This window comes from Camponotus vicinus, unplaced genomic scaffold, assembly GCF_025532165.1.
Source record: "Camponotus vicinus isolate PSW18456_S1 unplaced genomic scaffold, iyCamVici1.0 SCAF_10, whole genome shotgun sequence".
Classification (NCBI taxonomy): Eukaryota; Metazoa; Arthropoda; class Insecta; order Hymenoptera; family Formicidae; genus Camponotus; species Camponotus vicinus.
Genome location: NW_028141946.1, coordinates 14,050,528 through 14,068,041, shown reverse-complemented (window position 1 = coordinate 14,068,041; position 17,514 = coordinate 14,050,528). Strand labels below are relative to the sequence as shown.

At 32.6% G+C, this 17,514-nt stretch overlaps 1 long non-coding RNA gene across 1 annotated transcript in view; it reads right to left on the bottom strand.

The window, feature by feature from the left end:
* Positions 1 to 6,293: 6,293 nt before the first annotated feature.
* LOC145960914 (uncharacterized) overlaps positions 6,294 to 17,514 on the bottom strand; it is a 183,354-nt gene continuing 172,133 nt past the window's right edge. The window contains exons 4-5 of the long non-coding RNA XR_014435494.1: positions 6,882 to 7,028; positions 6,294 to 6,740 (exon numbers count right to left, since the gene is read on the bottom strand). This is a non-coding gene — a long non-coding RNA (uncharacterized LOC145960914). The remainder of the gene's footprint in view (positions 6,741 to 6,881; positions 7,029 to 17,514) is intronic.

Here is a 17,514-nt window from a genome sequence, read left to right as displayed (position 1 = left end):
TGCTACGTTTGTGCTAATGTGTGCCGCAAACCGCAACTCAATAACTTGAACCATATTCGAGAAAATAAAAAAAAAATAAAAATTACTAGCCCCGCATTTTGTCCCAATCGAGTTCAATTTTTTTTAATAAATTGGTATTTTTTAATAAGTTTGTGCCGTATTGTGCCGTTAAGCAAACTTTGTTATCTTATTCCATTTAGCAAAAAAAAATTCGTAAAGTTAAAAACAACAATAATACATAAATCATTTTTTATAGCATTAATTGATTTTCTATCAATTGTGTTATATTGTCCTCATAATTAAAAAGGATAAACAGATAGAAAAATATAAGTAATTATAAAGTTTAATTAAATATTTAATAAAAAGGAGTAGGGGTGAAAAAAAATTTAACATTTTTTATTCTTTTTCTCTTGTGCCAGATTGTGCTAGACGAGTACAACAACTTTTCCTGATGACAAAATGCCGTCAGATCATTAGTTTTTGTTATGGAACAGAAATTAGAAACGGATTTTTAGGAATACAAAATTTTACATGCATGTATTTTTCAAACTATAACAGATAATCTGATTCTGCAAGTTGTGCTATGTTGTGCTACCAAAGACGAAGAAATAACAAGCAAAAGATGCATCCACAATTCCAGGGATTGATTAAATATCGATTAAAAGGGGATGGGGGTGAAAAAAAATTTAATATTTTTTATTTTTCTTCTCTTGTACCAGATTGTGCTAGATGAGTATAACAACTTTTCCTAATGACAAAATTTTCTCAGATCGTTAAATTGTGTAACACATACGAAATTAGAAATCGGACGTTAGGAAATTTTAGGAATGAAAAATTTGAAACTTTGTAACTTACAAACAGCGATAGATAATCGAATTCCGCGAATTGTACTGATGTGTGCTAACAATATGTATGACGAACTAGCTAAACTCAAAAAAGGTAGAAAAAAATTAAAAGTATTGAGGAAATCTAACAAAATTAGTGGGGGGTGAAAAATATTTGATCAAAGTTCCACCTAGTGTGGAGGACTGTGTGCTGGCACAACTTTTCTTGATAATTAAAAGCCGCGTTTTGCATTACCCGGAACCAACGACGTGGACGTAGCGAAATTTCCTAATGTCCGATTTCTAATTTCGTATGTGCTACGCAATTTAACGATCTGAAAAAATTTTGTCATTAGGAAAAGTTGTTGTATTCGTCTAGCAGAAGACAATCTGGCAGAAGAGAAAAAAATTAAAAAAATTAAATTTTTTTTTCATCCCCACCCCCTTTTAATCGATATTGGTAGCACAATATAGCACAGCTTGCAGAATCAGATTATCTGTTATAGTTTGAAAAAAAAAGCATGTAAAATTTTGTATTCCTAAAAATTCGTTTCTAATTTCTATTCCACAACAAAAACTAATGATCTGACGGCATTTTGTCATTAGGAAAAGTTGTTGTACTCGTCTAGCACAATCTGGCACAAGAGAAAAAGAATAAAAAATGTTAAATTTTTTTTCACCCCCACTCCTTTTTATTAAATATTTAATTAAACTTTATAATTACTTATATTTTTCTATCTGTTTATCCTTTTTAATTATGAGGACAATATAACACAATTGATAGAAAATCAATTAATGCTATAAAAAATGATTTATGTATTATTATTGTTTTTAACTTTACGAATTTTTTTTTGCTAAATGGAATAAGATAACAAAGTTTGCTTAACGGCACAATACGGCACAAACTTATTAAAAAATGCCAATTTATTAAAAAAAATTGAACTCGATTGGGACAAAATGCGGGGCTAGTAATTTTTATTTTTTTTTTATTTTCTCGAATATGGTTCAAGTTATGGAGTTGCGGTTTGTGGCACACATTAGCACAAACGTAGCACAATACAGCACAATCAATAAAAATTCAAAATTCTAAAAGTACGGGGCTGCCGCAAATTTCGATTTTTTTTTAATTTTCTAAAAAATAGTTTAACTTATTAAGCTACGGTTTGCGGCACGAATCAGCACAAACGTAGCACAATGCAGCACAATGAATAAAAATATAAAATTCAAAAAGTGCGGGGCTAACTTCACACAGGTAAATTACTTAAGGTTAAGAAAGACTAATTTTATTATTATTATATTTTAATATGGTACATGTATGTGACATGCAACATGTTAGAAAATATTTTTCTTTCAATATTAAGTTGTTAATACATTTAACTCTTAAAAAATATTGTAAAAGAGGATTTCTGAAGGTATATTTGTTTCTAAAAATTTGTAATAAATACTTATTTCCTTTTCGTGATATTTTTATTAAGTTATGAAAAATAGATTAGATCATATTGATTCAAATAATATAGAAGAATAGTAAATCGAATAGTAAAAATAAGTAAAGAATAGTAAAAATAATAAATCCTAACAAAAAACAGCAGAATTAAATCATTTTTTAAACATAAGTACTATAAATTTTGTGTACTTTTTAGAGCACAGGAAATAGTCTAAATATACCCAACACTAGCCATGAAAAATATCAAAATGCAATACAAGAGATACGTACTTGTGAAAATTATAGCAAAAAAAGCACATTATGCGAAAAAAATGCATCTACTTTTCAAGATATGTTTCTGTTGGAAACAATTCCTAGCATTAAAAATTTATTACAACAATCAAAAACGGGTAGAATAATTCTATATGGCTTTAAGACTAAAGAACTAAGTGGGTCAATGAGAAATAAGTTGTGCAGTATAATTATCACTTACATGGAGGACCATAATATTGTGTATGTTTCCTATGCTATATTATTATAAATATTATTTTCTTTGCAGGATTTATTATTATTTTAATAACTGTACATATATATTTATAATTATATAATACGTTGGAATAATTTTTACAGTATGACAAATGAAATAGCCAAAAGCATTTCAGAACGAATTGTTAAGTTATTTCCTTCTGAAGCTGAAGGTACCTACTTTATAGAAGGAAAAAAAATATCCACACTTTGAATAAGAAATCAATAGCTGCGAAAGGCAAACTATTGTCGTGTTGGCGCAATAGAAAATATGCTTTATCAAAATTAAAAAAAAGATTGATACAAGAACCTGAAGTTGATCCTGATGATAATTTTATTGATAATGATGGTAAAGAATTTAGTAAAGAAATGCTTGCAAATGAATATTATATAATTATTATACATTTCTAGTGAGCAATGAAGATATTCAAAAAGTTTTGGATTGGTTAAAAATTAACCAAGCACCTTGGGAGGTAGTTTTGGATAAATGGCATTTAACTTCTAAATATCGACTTCAATTATTAACGAAATCATCTGATAAAAGATTGAATAACATATTTGAGGAATGGCCGCTTTTGAAACATCCATATGGATATAAACTTATCAAACATGATTTTGAGCAAATGCAGTTAACAAATTTCTGTTCAACTTTAGAAAAATGGAACGAATTTTTTAATACAATAAAACAAAATGTACAACTTACAAATAAATATGATGATTTCTCAGATTTAATAGAAACATTAAATTTAGATATATCTGAAGGCACAGTAATTTATTTATTATATTTATATTATTATTATATATTGCACTATATACACAATACGCAATATGCTCGTGTTACGTCCAGGCTCGAGAAAGGATGGGCCGAAGGAAGGACGTGACACTTGTATCCCGAGAACAGGTGCCTTAAGGGCAGATGTCTCGGGTCGAGCAAGCCTGCGGGAGAGCCAAAAATAGGTCAACGACCGCAAGGGTCGATCTTACGCTATTTCTGGTCCAAATGACCTCGACGGTCCCCTTTTTGGTAAAAGAATTTAATCCTTTTTACCCGGGACGGGACCAAGTGCGATTCAGGAGCGTGGGAGAAGTGAGGGATCAATTGAGTTGAATGCGAAAGAATAAATTTAAATTAATTTATTATACATTATAAAGAAAGGTTATATAAAAATTTTAATCATAAATCGATACGATCTAGTACATGATTCTGTAACAATATTAATGTAACAATATATAAGTGAGTATGTGTATGTACGTGAGTGTGTGTGTGTGTGTGTGTGCGAGACGAAGAGGATCTAATCAAAATCAGGAGGATACCTCTCCCGGAAGTATTCTATGGGAAAGGCTATGGGGTTATTGGTAAAGGGGGTGAAACAGGGAATGGAAATATCGGGAGGAGCGGTGCGGAGAAAAGCCTTAAGGCTAGGAATGTGTATGGGGCCAGGTCCCAAGGTGAAAGTACCTGGGAGGATGGGATCTGTGTATTCAGGGTAGGTTAAGGAGAGAATCGTTGCGGCGGTTCGATCACGAAAATTGATCCAGGAGAAAATAGGGGGAGGAAGAGCGGGAGGAGAGAAGAGATGAGAATCGGGAGTTGCTTCGTGGGCTGGAGAAGGAAAGGGCGACAATTGCGGAAATTCAGGTGGATGGTCGGGTTCCGTGTCGTACACGGGAGAGTAACTAGGAGCAAGGGTTCCAGGAGACAGATACGGGGAGTAATTGGGAGGAGAGGTTTGAGGGGGGAGATATGAGGAGTCTCGCGTATCTTCTTGGATGTTACCCAAGAAGATTCGGGTGATAGGAAGATTCGTATTTATTTCATTTAAATCTAATGTAAAAGAAGGGTCAGCCACAGCCCGAGCCAGTAATCTGCGGGTTCGACGATTGCGACGGTATCGGAGTCGCTTTGCTTTGGCTCTAGTGGATTTCCTCGAAACGGGTTCCACTAGGGAAGCGATTATAATAAGTAAAGAGAAGAAAAAGGAGGGAGATCATAAACAAAAGAAAAGACTTACTATTTGTTTCGGAGAACGCGATTGCGGTTAGCGCTGGCTGGTGGTTGTTGCTGGGCCTCTTAGCGTCGGGAATGACAGTATACCCAGCAAACACAGAATATAAATGTTATATAACTCAGGAATAACATGTAATATAACAGATGTTACACTGTATTTATATTAAAGTTATGTAATTTTATTTTATGTATGCAATATATCTAAGTTATAAATCTGTTATATTACGCCGTTATTTATATGTTATAATACACAACAGTTATATAACTGCAATATTACGTGTTAAATGTAACAATTGTTATATTTATATTACATTGATATTATACAATCTGAATTGCATGCGCCATGATGGCGCTAATGTTAGAGTGCGCTGCTATGTACATCATGATGACGTAATGCGTTATGATTGGCTGCGGCGATGGTACATGGTACGATTTGTGCCGCAGGGGACAACGACCACCAGTTGAGCTGTAACCGTTGAGAACTGATACGTGTATCGTGCTCTGCATAGCTTTCGCTATAGTCTGCATTCATTCTCGTGTAAAGTGTGAAGTGTTCTCACTCAAGTGGCTTTCGCGTTCAATTTTTATTCCCTCGCGGTCGATGCTCGATTCTGTGCATATTCGCGTGTTAAAACATTTTGACCACGCCGCTTGACTATTTTCCCGCGTTCCGCCATTGTATCGTTACCAGTCCTCTTGTGATTATTACAGATTTTGTACTGAGTGCAATAATACAAAGACTGCATCCTAATATCGCCAGAATAGATTGCTCTTTTATTCGAAGTCTTGTTCTTTTCCTCTTTATTTGAGGACATTCTGCATTCTACGTGTTCTCCGTCAGTCGGTCTGTAAATTGCAAAGGTAATTCTTGTTTTTTTACATAAACATTTATTAAATATTACATAAAGGCGTGAGAAATGTTGCTATTATTTAATCAATGTAACATGTCTAAAGGGTCGTCTACAATGGCCGTAGCATAAGGTTGTAAAGACCGTAAGCGAAATGAACCAAATCCATTTCCTAAGGATTTCGTGCGTTCTATGGCGGTCGCGCATACGCAGTCACGGAAGAATTCTGCGTTCTTAATTCTGATTGCGCGTCCGCCGTAGAACATACATTGTAGCCGTAGGAAATGGATTTGGTTCATTTCGCTTAGGGTCTTTACAACCTTATGCTACGGCCATTGTAGACGACCCTTTAAATATAATTAGATAATTCCTCATTGTTCTGCTTATCATTATTACAGATTTTGCACTGAGTGCAATAATATAAAGACTGCATCCTAATATCGTCAGAATAGATTGCTCATCTTTTTCGAAGGCTTGTTCTTTTCCTCTTTATTTGAGGACATTCTGCATTCTACGTGTTCTCCGTCAGTCTGACTGCAAATTGCAAAGGTAATTCTTGTTTTTTTACATAAACATTTATTAAATATTACATAAAGGCGTGAGAAATATTGATATTATTTAATCCATGTAACATGTCTTAAATATAATTAGATAATTCCTCATTGTTCTGCTTATCATTATTACAGATTTTGCACTGAGTGCAATAATACAAAGACTGCATCCTAATATCGTCAGAATAGATTGCTCATCTTTTTCGAAGGCTTGTTCTTTTCCTCTTTATTTGAGGACATTCTGCATTCTACGTGTTCTCCGTCAGTCTGACTGCAAATTGCAAAGGTAATTCTTGATTTTTTACATAAACATTTATTAAATATTACATAAAGGCGTGAGAAATATTGCTATTATTTAATCAATATGTAACATGTCTTAAATATAATTAGATAATTCCTCATTGTTCTGCTTATCATTATTACAGATTTTGCACTGAGTGCAATAATACAAAGACTGCATCCTAATATCGTCAGAATAGATTGCTCATCTTTTTCGAAGGCTTGTTCTTTTCCTCTTTATTTGAGGACATTCTGCATTCTACGTGTTCTCCGTCAGTCTGACTGCAAATTGCAAAGGTAATTCTTGATTTTTTACATAAACATTTATTAAATATTACATAAAGGCGTGAGAAATATTGCTATTATTTAATCAATGTAACATGTCTTAAATATAATTAGATAATTCCTCATTGTTCTGCTTACCATTATTACAGATTTTGCACTGAGTGCAATAATACAAAGACTGCATCCTAATATCGTCAGAATAGATTGCTCATCTTTTTCGAAGGCTTGTTCTTTTCCTCTTTATTTGAGGACATTCTGCATTCTACGTGTTCTCCGTCAGTCTGACTGCAAATTGCAAAGGTAATTCTTGTTTTTTTACATAAACATTTATTAAATATTACATAAAGGCTATATAACAAAGGTTTTATTAAAATGAAACACCCCGTATATCTAAAAATAAATGACGTTATATTTTTATTGATTTAAATTACATTATATTTCGTTATATGAACATAGCATTCTAACAAACATGACGTCTAAAGACGTCTTACTAACGTTTTAATGGCATATAATACGCCGTTAAAACGTTATTAAAACGTCTTTAGACGTCATCATGTTTGCTAGGATATTCGAATTTGAAATATTTTTATAACAAATGTAAATTATAAATTATAAATCTTTAATTCTATATGATCATTTAGGGTCACATATTTACGAAAGAAATGTCGGACATATGTTTCTTATCGAAGCGAAGAAAAAATCAATTAATTCGTTCACGAATAGATTTTTACAAGAATTATATTAAAAATGAAGGCACACATGAATCTACATCATTAACATGTCCACAGAAGGAATTTAGTGTTAAAAAATCAATTTGTATATCATCGGAATATATTCATTTTGATTCTGAATCGAATATACAAAAGAATTGTTTACAAGAATATTCATTTTTCAAAATTAAACAAGATGTTATTTCTCCAAATTCAAGTTTCTCAGAAAATGAAAACGAAAACTGTAATTATATTGATAAAAATAGTATTTCACAAAGTTTAAGTAGTAAATTGCAATCATGGATTATAAAAGAACGAATACCTCATAAATCTGGTAATGCCTTATTAAAAATACTTCGCGATTGTGGCCACAATTCGCTACCAAATGACATTCGAACGTTAATGCAGACACAGAGAAAAGCTAAGCAACAGATCCAAAAAATGGATAACGGTTCTTATGTACATTTCGGACTCTTTAACGGTTTGATACGTTCAATAGAAAGATATTTTAAAGAATGTCCAGATTCTATTAAATTATTGATTAATTGTGATGGGATGTCATTATCAAAAAGTTCTGGTAGTCAGTTTTGGCCTATATTAGCGTCAATATATATGAATATTCGGACGGAACCTTTTCTCATTGGTGTATCTCATGGCTTATCAAAGCCAAAAAGTGCAAATGTGTATTTAAGTTATTTCATAAATGATGTAATAGAAATTCTCAAAAATGGCATCTTGTATAATGGTAAAATATGTAAAGTAGTAATTGCTGGCATCGTCTGTGATGCTCCTGCAAGAGCTTTTATTACATATACAAAAAGCCATTCTGGCTATTTTAGTTGTCATAAATGTATTCAAGAAGGAGAATACATCAATTCTGTCATTTTTCCGGAAATAAGATTTACATTAAGAAATAATGAATCCTTTCGTACTAAAAAACAAGAAGAACATCATACAGGTATATCTTTTTTAGAAAAATTAGATATTGATATGATCAATCAAGTTGCATTAGATTATATGCATCTTGTTTGTTTAGGAGTAATGAAACGACTTCTATTCTGGATAAAAGGTTCGAAGAATGTTCGTTTAAGTATAGAACGCCAAAAAGATATGTGTGATGCAATATTAGCACTAAGATTTTCAATTCCATCAGAATTTGCACGATTACCACGAAGTTTAAATGAATTAGACAAATGGAAAGCAACTGAATTTCGTTTATTTTTATTGTATATTGGACCTGTAGTTTTAAACTCAAGAATATCTGATGAATATTATACTCATTTTCTTACGTTTAGTATTGCTATAAGGATTTTGTGTGATCCTAAGTTATGTATAAAAATGAACAATTATGCACATAATTTGTTAGTTTATTTTGTAGACAATTACAAATATCTATATGGTCGAGAATACATGTCATATAACGTTCACAATTTATTACATTTAGCGAATGATGTTAAAACTTTTGGTTTTTTAGATAAATTTAGTTGCTTTCAATTTGAAAATTATTTGCGAAATATAAGAGGAAAAGTGCAAAATGCAGGAAAACCTCTGGAACAATTAATTAATAGAATAAGTGAAGAAAATCAACTTCCTATTATAAAAGAGTTTATAAAATTGTATCCATGTGTTCATTATGCAAAATCAGGAAAAATTAAATTTGTAGAATTTAAAGAATATATTATTTCTATCAAAAATCCAAATAATTGTTGTTTATTAAAAGATAATTCAATTTTTATCATAAAAGAAATTACTTTTGTAAATAAAACATTGTATATTGTTGGTGATCAATTTACTAAAATTGAACCATTATTTCTACGACCTTGTAATTCATTAAATTTGCATATATCTGTAATACATGAACATTGTAAAAATATTGTTCTTCCAATTTCAGAAATACAAAAAAAATGTTTAAAATTAACATATTTTGGATCTGTAAAATCCATAACTGTACCATTAATTCACTACAATTAATTATAACAGAAACAATTGTAATAGTTAAAAACAATAAATTAATTATTACTTATAACATGTAAATTTGTGTACTTGTTTATCTATTCCATATTATAATAATTTTTGTGCAAAGAAAGTCAAAATGCTCTCTCCTATAAATATTAAATTCAACAACTATTTATTATTTTATTATACTTGAGAGAATTAAACATTACAATTCAAATGCGAATTATTATTAATGATTTATATTGTCTGTTATTGATATTTGCATATTAGAATTTTCATCGAAATTTTTCACTAAAAGAATTTTTAACCGTTAAATATATATTATAGATAGGCTAAAGAGATTTATATATTTAAAATAAGAAAATCGTATTTAATCTCCTTTTTATAATTATCATTTAATTTCTTTATATAAGTTTTATTATTAATAATGTAATTATAAAAAGAAAAAGTCGAAATTATTAATTGATATAATATCAATTTTTAATTGCATAATTGATTATATATACAGGGCGATCCTGAAAAACGATCCGTCTATAAAATGACGTATTCCTGACACCATTCTAAGACAATTTTTCCTTTACCAAAATTTGATTTGAAGCGTAGTTTTTGAATTATGAGCAAAAATAGTTAGTAAATCACGCGTCGGGTACAGAAGGCAGGCAGGAGCGGCGCGGCGTGCCGCGAGCGCGGGCGCAGCTGACCGCCCGACGGGTGATTACCACCGCATGAGTCGCTAACTATTTTATCTTATAACAAAATTATGCTTTAAATAAAATTTTGGTAAAGAAGAAAATGTCTTAGAATTACGTCAGAAATACGTGTTCCTTAAAATAACGTTATTTTAATAATGAAAAGTTGTTCCGGATCGCCGGCCGTCCGACGTTGCAATCAGCTGATTGCTACACGCGATGTGTGTATGGCGGAGTGTGTGCGTAAGAGAGAGAGAGAGAGAGAGAAAGAGAGAGAGAGGGAGGGTAGGAGGGACAGACATTCATACACACGCACGCACTTTTTTTCTCGCTCTCTTTCTCTCTTTTACGCAACACTCATACACTCTCTCATTCAGTCTCTCACTCACACTCTCTCGGTCACTCACTCACTCACTCACCTGCTTACTCACTTGCTCACTCACCTTGTAGCAGCGTAGCGAATCTTCATGCTATGTATTGTTGTATCTGCTGCACGGTTATGATTGCTAGAGATGCGCGACACATCGAAATTTTTTCGATTATTAGTCTCACTCGATTGACACAATACAGATTACGCGATAACGAATTTACTGTTTATTCACTCACTATTGATTTATCGATACCAAAAATTACTTTCAAAGAAACGCGAATGCAACAGCACATGACTCGACGCGAAGCGACGGACCGCGGAGACTGCGCGACCACAAGAATTATGTTGCCAGAAACGCGACACGCGACATCTAACAAACGACTTGCGCGTGGCGCGTGATTGACGCGAGATAAGACGAACGATCGGCTAAAACCTTCGCATTGCGAATGCGGTAGAAAACATGAAACGTATAATGATACTTAAAAAATTAATTATTTATTATAAATAATAACTATTAATAATTTCTAATTATAATAAATAATTATTATTTTAAAAAGCATGTGTTATACGTTATTACGTTTTCGAAATTATTGCATTCACGATGCGAAGATTTAAGTCAATCGCAAGAATAATGTAATTAAAATTACATTTGGAAAAATTTATTTTTATTCTGCTCACAATGAAATGTTCCAACGTGAAAATGTATTGGTCGCTTTGAAAAGAGCGGATTGACTAAAAAAAATTTTAAAGCAGATGCTCAAAATGCCCGCCATCCATCCTAATGCAAGCTCTCATGCGTTTTAATAAGTTTCTTTCGACGTTTTCCATTATTTCTTCGTCAATATTCCAAATAGCGAATCGTAATCTTGTCTCCAGATCTTCAATATCTTCGGGAAGCGTTTTATAAATTACTTCCTTGCAGTATCCCCATAAGAAAAAATCTAGAGGATTGAGATCCGGAGATCTTGCGGGCCAACGTATCGGGCCGTACTGACCCATCCAGCGTCCGGGAAAATTCTCGTTTAAGTAATTCGTAACGATCCTGGCGTTGTGTGGCCCAGCACCGTCTTGTTGGAAGATAATATCGTTTCTTTCAAATAATGGCACATCTTCTGAGAAATGTGGTAGATTTTCTGTTAATAAATCGATGTAGATTCTTCCAGTTAAAATATCTGGAAGAATAACTGGACCAAGTATTTCAGTGCCCATTATTCCAGCCCATACATTAATCTTCCAACGAGTTTGAAAATTTCGAAATCGCGTGACTCTGGGATTTTCTTCGCTCCAAAAGTGCATATTATGCACATTAAAAATTCCTTCTTGTGTGAATAGCGATTCATCGCTGAATATCACACGAGAGGAATATCTGGGATCTCGATCGACGTTTCGCAGAAAATTTTCGCAAAACGTTCGTCTTGCAGGGTAATCTGCTGGTCGTAAATGCTGCACGCGTGTATAATGAAACGCGTGCAACTTTTCTTCTTTTAATATTCTTTGTACGGTTGTATAGGATAAATCGTGTTCTCGAGCAACTACCCGAATTGTTCGGCAGGACACTGCCAGTATCATACAGTCTTTGAGCTGCTCTAAGTATGACGCGACCCGATGGATGTCTTCGGTTTGGATATAATTCGGCGTATCTTCTTGCAGCAGGGTTTTGCTGCCCGTGACACTCGCCAAGTGCCATCAGCATGTCATAATATTCTTGACTTGTGTACGCTGCCATATCTTCTTCGCGCTTATTGATAATCGCTGATATTCGCAGGCTTATTGATTGCATCATCGATCGTGCGTCTAATTTATACGATCTTCGCTGGGGGTCTATGCCCCTCCTCGCCTCCCGCGACCAATCGCGAATGTAGCGGACGCTAATTAGTGATTGGTCGCGGGAGGCGAGGAGGGGCATAGACCCCCAGCGAAGATCGTATAAATTAGACGCACGATTGATAATGCAATCAATAAGCCTGCGATTATCAAGACGAACGTTTTGCGAAAATTTTCTGCGAAACGTCGATCGAGATCCCAGATATTCCTCTCGTGTGATATTCAGCGATGAATCGCTATTCACACAAGAAGGAATTTTTAATGTGCATAATATGCACTTTTGGAGCGAAGAAAATCCCAGAGTCACGCGATTTCGAAATTTTCAAACTCGTTGGAAGATTAATGTATGGGCTGGAATAATGGGCACTGAAATACTTGGTCCAGTTATTCTTCCAGATATTTTAACTGGAAGAATCTACATCGATTTATTAACAGAAAATCTACCACATTTCTTAGAAGATGTGCCATTATTTGAAAGAAACGATATTATCTTCCAACAAGACGGTGCTGGGCCACACAACGCCAGGATCGTTACGAATTACTTAAACGAGAATTTTCCCGGACGCTGGATGGGTCGATACGGCCCGATACGTTGGCCCGCAAGATCTCCGGATCTCAATCCTCTAGATTTTTTCTTATGGGGATACTGCAAGGAAGTAATTTATAAAACGCTTCCCGAAGATATTGAAGATCTGGAGACAAGATTACGATTCGCTATTTGGAATATTGACGAAGAAATAATGGAAAACGTCGAAAGAAACTTATTAAAACGCATGAGAGCTTGCATTAGGATGGATGGCGGGCATTTTGAGCATCTGCTTTAAAATTTTTTTTAGTCAATCCGCTCTTTTCAGAGCGACCAATACATTTTCACGTTGGAACATTTCATTGTGAGCAGAATAAAAATAAATTTTTCCAAATGTAATTTTAATTACATTATTCTTGCGATTGACTTAAATCTTCGCATCATGAATGCAATAATTTCGAAAACGTAATAACGTATAACACATGCTTTTTAAAATAATAATTATTTATTATAATTAGAAATTATTAATAGTTATTATTTATAATAAATAATTAATTTTTTAAGTATCATTATACGTTTCATGTTTTCTACCGCATTCGCAATGCGAAGGTTTTAGCCGATCGTTCGTCTTATCTCGCGTCAATCACGCGCCACGCGCAAGTCGTTTGTTAGATGTCGCGTGTCGCGTTTCTGGCAACATAACTCTTGTGGTCGCGCAGTCTCCGCGGTCCTTCGCTTCGCGTCGAGTCATGTGCTGTTTGCATTCGCGTTTCTTTGAAAGTAATTTTTGGTATCGATAAATCAATAGTGAGTGAATAAACAGTAAACTCGTTATCGCGTAATCTGTATTGTGTCAATCGAATGTGAGACTAATAATCGAAAAAATTTCGATGTGTCGCGCATCTCTAGCAATCATAACCGTGCAGCAGATACAACAATACATAGCATGAAGATTCGCTACGCTGCTACAAGGTGAGTGAGCAAGTAAGTACTTTTATTAATATTAAATACTAAAAATTTATAGTATTTTTTACTGAGAGAACTAATGCAGCACTTGCACTATGTTAAATGAAGTCAATAAAAATTTATATTCTTGCAATAATTGTGCAGGTTTAATATGGTTCAGTAAAGCACTTTTATGCTCGATTTTACCAACGTCGTTCAACTTTAATCTTAGTTTAACTCTCTGTTTGTCTCCTTCTAACTGTGCCCTTAGAAAAAGACAAAGAGTGAGTTAAACTAAGATTAAAGTTAAACATCGTTGGTGAAATCTAGTATTATTGTCACTGAATGATAATTTCATGTAAAAATAAAAACATATAATATACAACAATTGCACTTAGTGCGTATCAGTACTGCACAAGTTTTCTCAGTAGAAAACGCTATTAAAATTAAATTTAGTGACTATATTCTGATAATAAAAGTTAAGTTGGAAAAAAGTCTTATGTTATGTTAAAGAACTAAGTTAAGGTAAAAAAGTGTAACTATACTCTGTGATACTACTAGATAAAAAGATATGTATCAGGCTATATTTTTTTGTATGAATCATAAACAGATATATTAAAAGTTATTAAACATTCTAATACGTGTGTTTTAGTTAAAAACTTAACCTAACCTAATTATATAAAATATATATAATTAATTATAGTTATATATACATTACACAGTTATTTTGCAGTTATATAACAAGAATTGATGCTCATATATAACAATAATATAACATGTTATATTACATGTTACATCTGTGAGTGGGAAGTAGTAACATACTAGTAATATACAAGTAACTTTCATGTAATATTATCTGTTATAAAAGTTTCCATTGTAGTTACATAACATTGATATAACTGTGTTTGCTGGGTAGTTGCACTGTTACTTAGCAAACACGCACAGACTCGATGGAGTTACTGACTGTTTTTGTTAATACAAATACAAATAACCTCGAGATTTTTGATTAGTGACTGAGTAATACAAAAATGCTGAGATACTGAATGAATAGCCGATTAAATAACTGATTAATGGAAACTTAAGGATAAAGAATACTTAAGAAGTGTGTGCATTTGGTCGAAGTTCGCGTTTATATATTGTTTTTGGATTACCCTCTCCTAGAGTGAGGACACAGGAAAGTTAACGAATAGAAACTCTCATTAGATTTCCATCGTCTCTTCCCTGCCCCCTCTTACGAGCGTTTAGAACAAATGTAACAAATCAGAATTTTATTACATTCGTTTGCGAATAGGAGAGCATCTTCCAAAACGGGGAGACCTAGGATTCTCAGTATCGGAGGTGGTAGTAATTTATGTCTTGCAGGATGCGTCTGCTAAAGACAAGGGATGACTTTTACTACCCCCTTGAAATTAAGATGGGTACGTGTGTCGCGTCGCGACATCCGGTCACTCGCGTTTTCATGAATAGTTTCTTTTATTTTCTATAGCTTCTTTAGATTTTATGAGTTTTCAAGTGATCGGAAAATATCAAATTCGGCTGACTGGCTGGCGCCTTGACTGTGACCGGATGCTACTCTTTATGATTTTATAGCCCGTTAATATCTGGCTGTCGTTTTTGGAGCACTTACTGAGAATCCTATTCCAATTTAACATACATTAACGATTTTTTGGAAGTCATGCACGTGTGCGCCAGTTATGGGAAAGAAAAGAATCGTGAAGTCCCTTGGACGTAACACTAAAAAGATAAAGAAATTTTAGAAATTGAAGAAAAATAAAAATCTATTGAAGTGTCATCGTATGTATATATTAATGTAGCAGATAGTAGACAGAAAACTTCATTATTTTTAAAAATTGTTATTTTTAGAAATAATAATTATATATATATATATATATATATATATATATATATAATATATATATATATATATATATATATATATATATATATATATATAGAGAGAGAGAGAGAGAGAGAGAGAGAGAGAGAGGGAGAAAATAATACAGTCAAATTTTAAAATACCGTTTTAATTAAATTTATTATACTATATAACATCCATTTGTAAACAAAATTTCGAAACTTTATCCATCTTTTTTTACATCGTACATACTTTTTTCTTTTATGTTGAATTGTTTTATTTTATCTTATCTTATTATATAGATAGAATATATAATTTATTATCATTCATTTTTAGTTACACTACTAGCTGCAATAACATTCAATTGCTTCTTAAACAAGCGAAAAATATCTCTTACCTGCGTGAAATTTAAATTCGGACATGGAAACACTTTCTTTCTGAAGGCTGTTTGAAGTGATATAATCTTTCGGCATAAACGTGATAGTTGCCTTTGTCAACACTAAACTTTTCAATGAAACGCATAATATTGTTCCAAACATAATCTGTTTTTTCTGTAAATGTGCACTCAATCAGTTTCCGTTGAATATTCAGTTAATTGTTTTTCTCACTCTACTAATTAATTCTGACGTGCTGATCGAGTTGATATTAATTCATGTATACACATATATTTTCGCTAAATTCCGATTAATTCATATACATGTATTTTTGATAAAATCAGTTTTAACGAATCGCAAGTTGTTATCTTTTAATATTATTTTTTTAAATTTCCTTTTATGAGAAGAGTCGAACACAATATGTATCCTAGGATTAAATTAGAGGGATTAAGTAAATAGTTTCTATTTTGGTAAATATTTCGATAAAGGGAGCCCGCCTCGATTACCTTGACTTTGACATATATTGTCAAGGTCACTGCCCTGAGTAACATCCAAAAGGTTTTAGCCGTCGCTCGCTGTTCGTTAAAAAGTTATTAGTAAAAGAATTTCACAATTTTAATGCTTTTTATCTCTGAAAATATTGATTTGAGAAAAAAAATTTTAAGCAAAAAATAAAGCCGCTGAAAAACTCTACAAAAAAGGTTATATGCATTTTTTTCATAAACCTACTATATTAGCTGTTATATAAAAAAAAATTATTTAAAATACATTTAATACAATTTAAATTTATATAGAATTTAAACCGGTCGGAGTGATTGCGGGAGAGGGTGCCGAAGGCCCCCCCCTTGCACCCCCCGCGCGCGCGCGCGCGTGTGTGTGTACACATACATTTGTGATATTTTTTAATTGTATTAAATTGTATTAAATTCTATATAAATTCTATATAAATTTAAATTATATTAAATGTATTTAAAATTACTATTTTTTCACATAAAAGCTAAAATAGTAGGTTTATGAAAAAAATGCATATAACCTTTTTTGTAGAGTTTTTCAGCGGCTTTATTTATTGCTTAAAATTTTTTTTCTCAAATCAATATTTTCGGAGATAAAAAGCATTAAAATTGTGAAATTCTTTTACTAATAACTTTTTAACGAACAGCGAGCGACGGCTAAAACCTTTTGGATGTTACTTAGGGCAGTGACCTTGACAACATATGTCAAGGTCAAGGTAATCGAGGCGGGCTCCCTTCATCGAAATATTTACTTCTATTTTTTTTAGGAGAACAAATGACAGTGAAATGATACATTTTCATTTGATTGTATCGCGAATATATGAATTTAATTATTATCAGTTTTCCTTTTTAATTTTCGTTAATATTAGTAGAAAAGCAGTCAATAAAAAGATAATCGCAATCAAATTACAAACGATCAAAGAAATTATACAATTACCAATCTTGTAACATTTTCATCCATACTCAAGCGCACCGTGTAATCGAATTCACTTAGATATTTGCTATATATC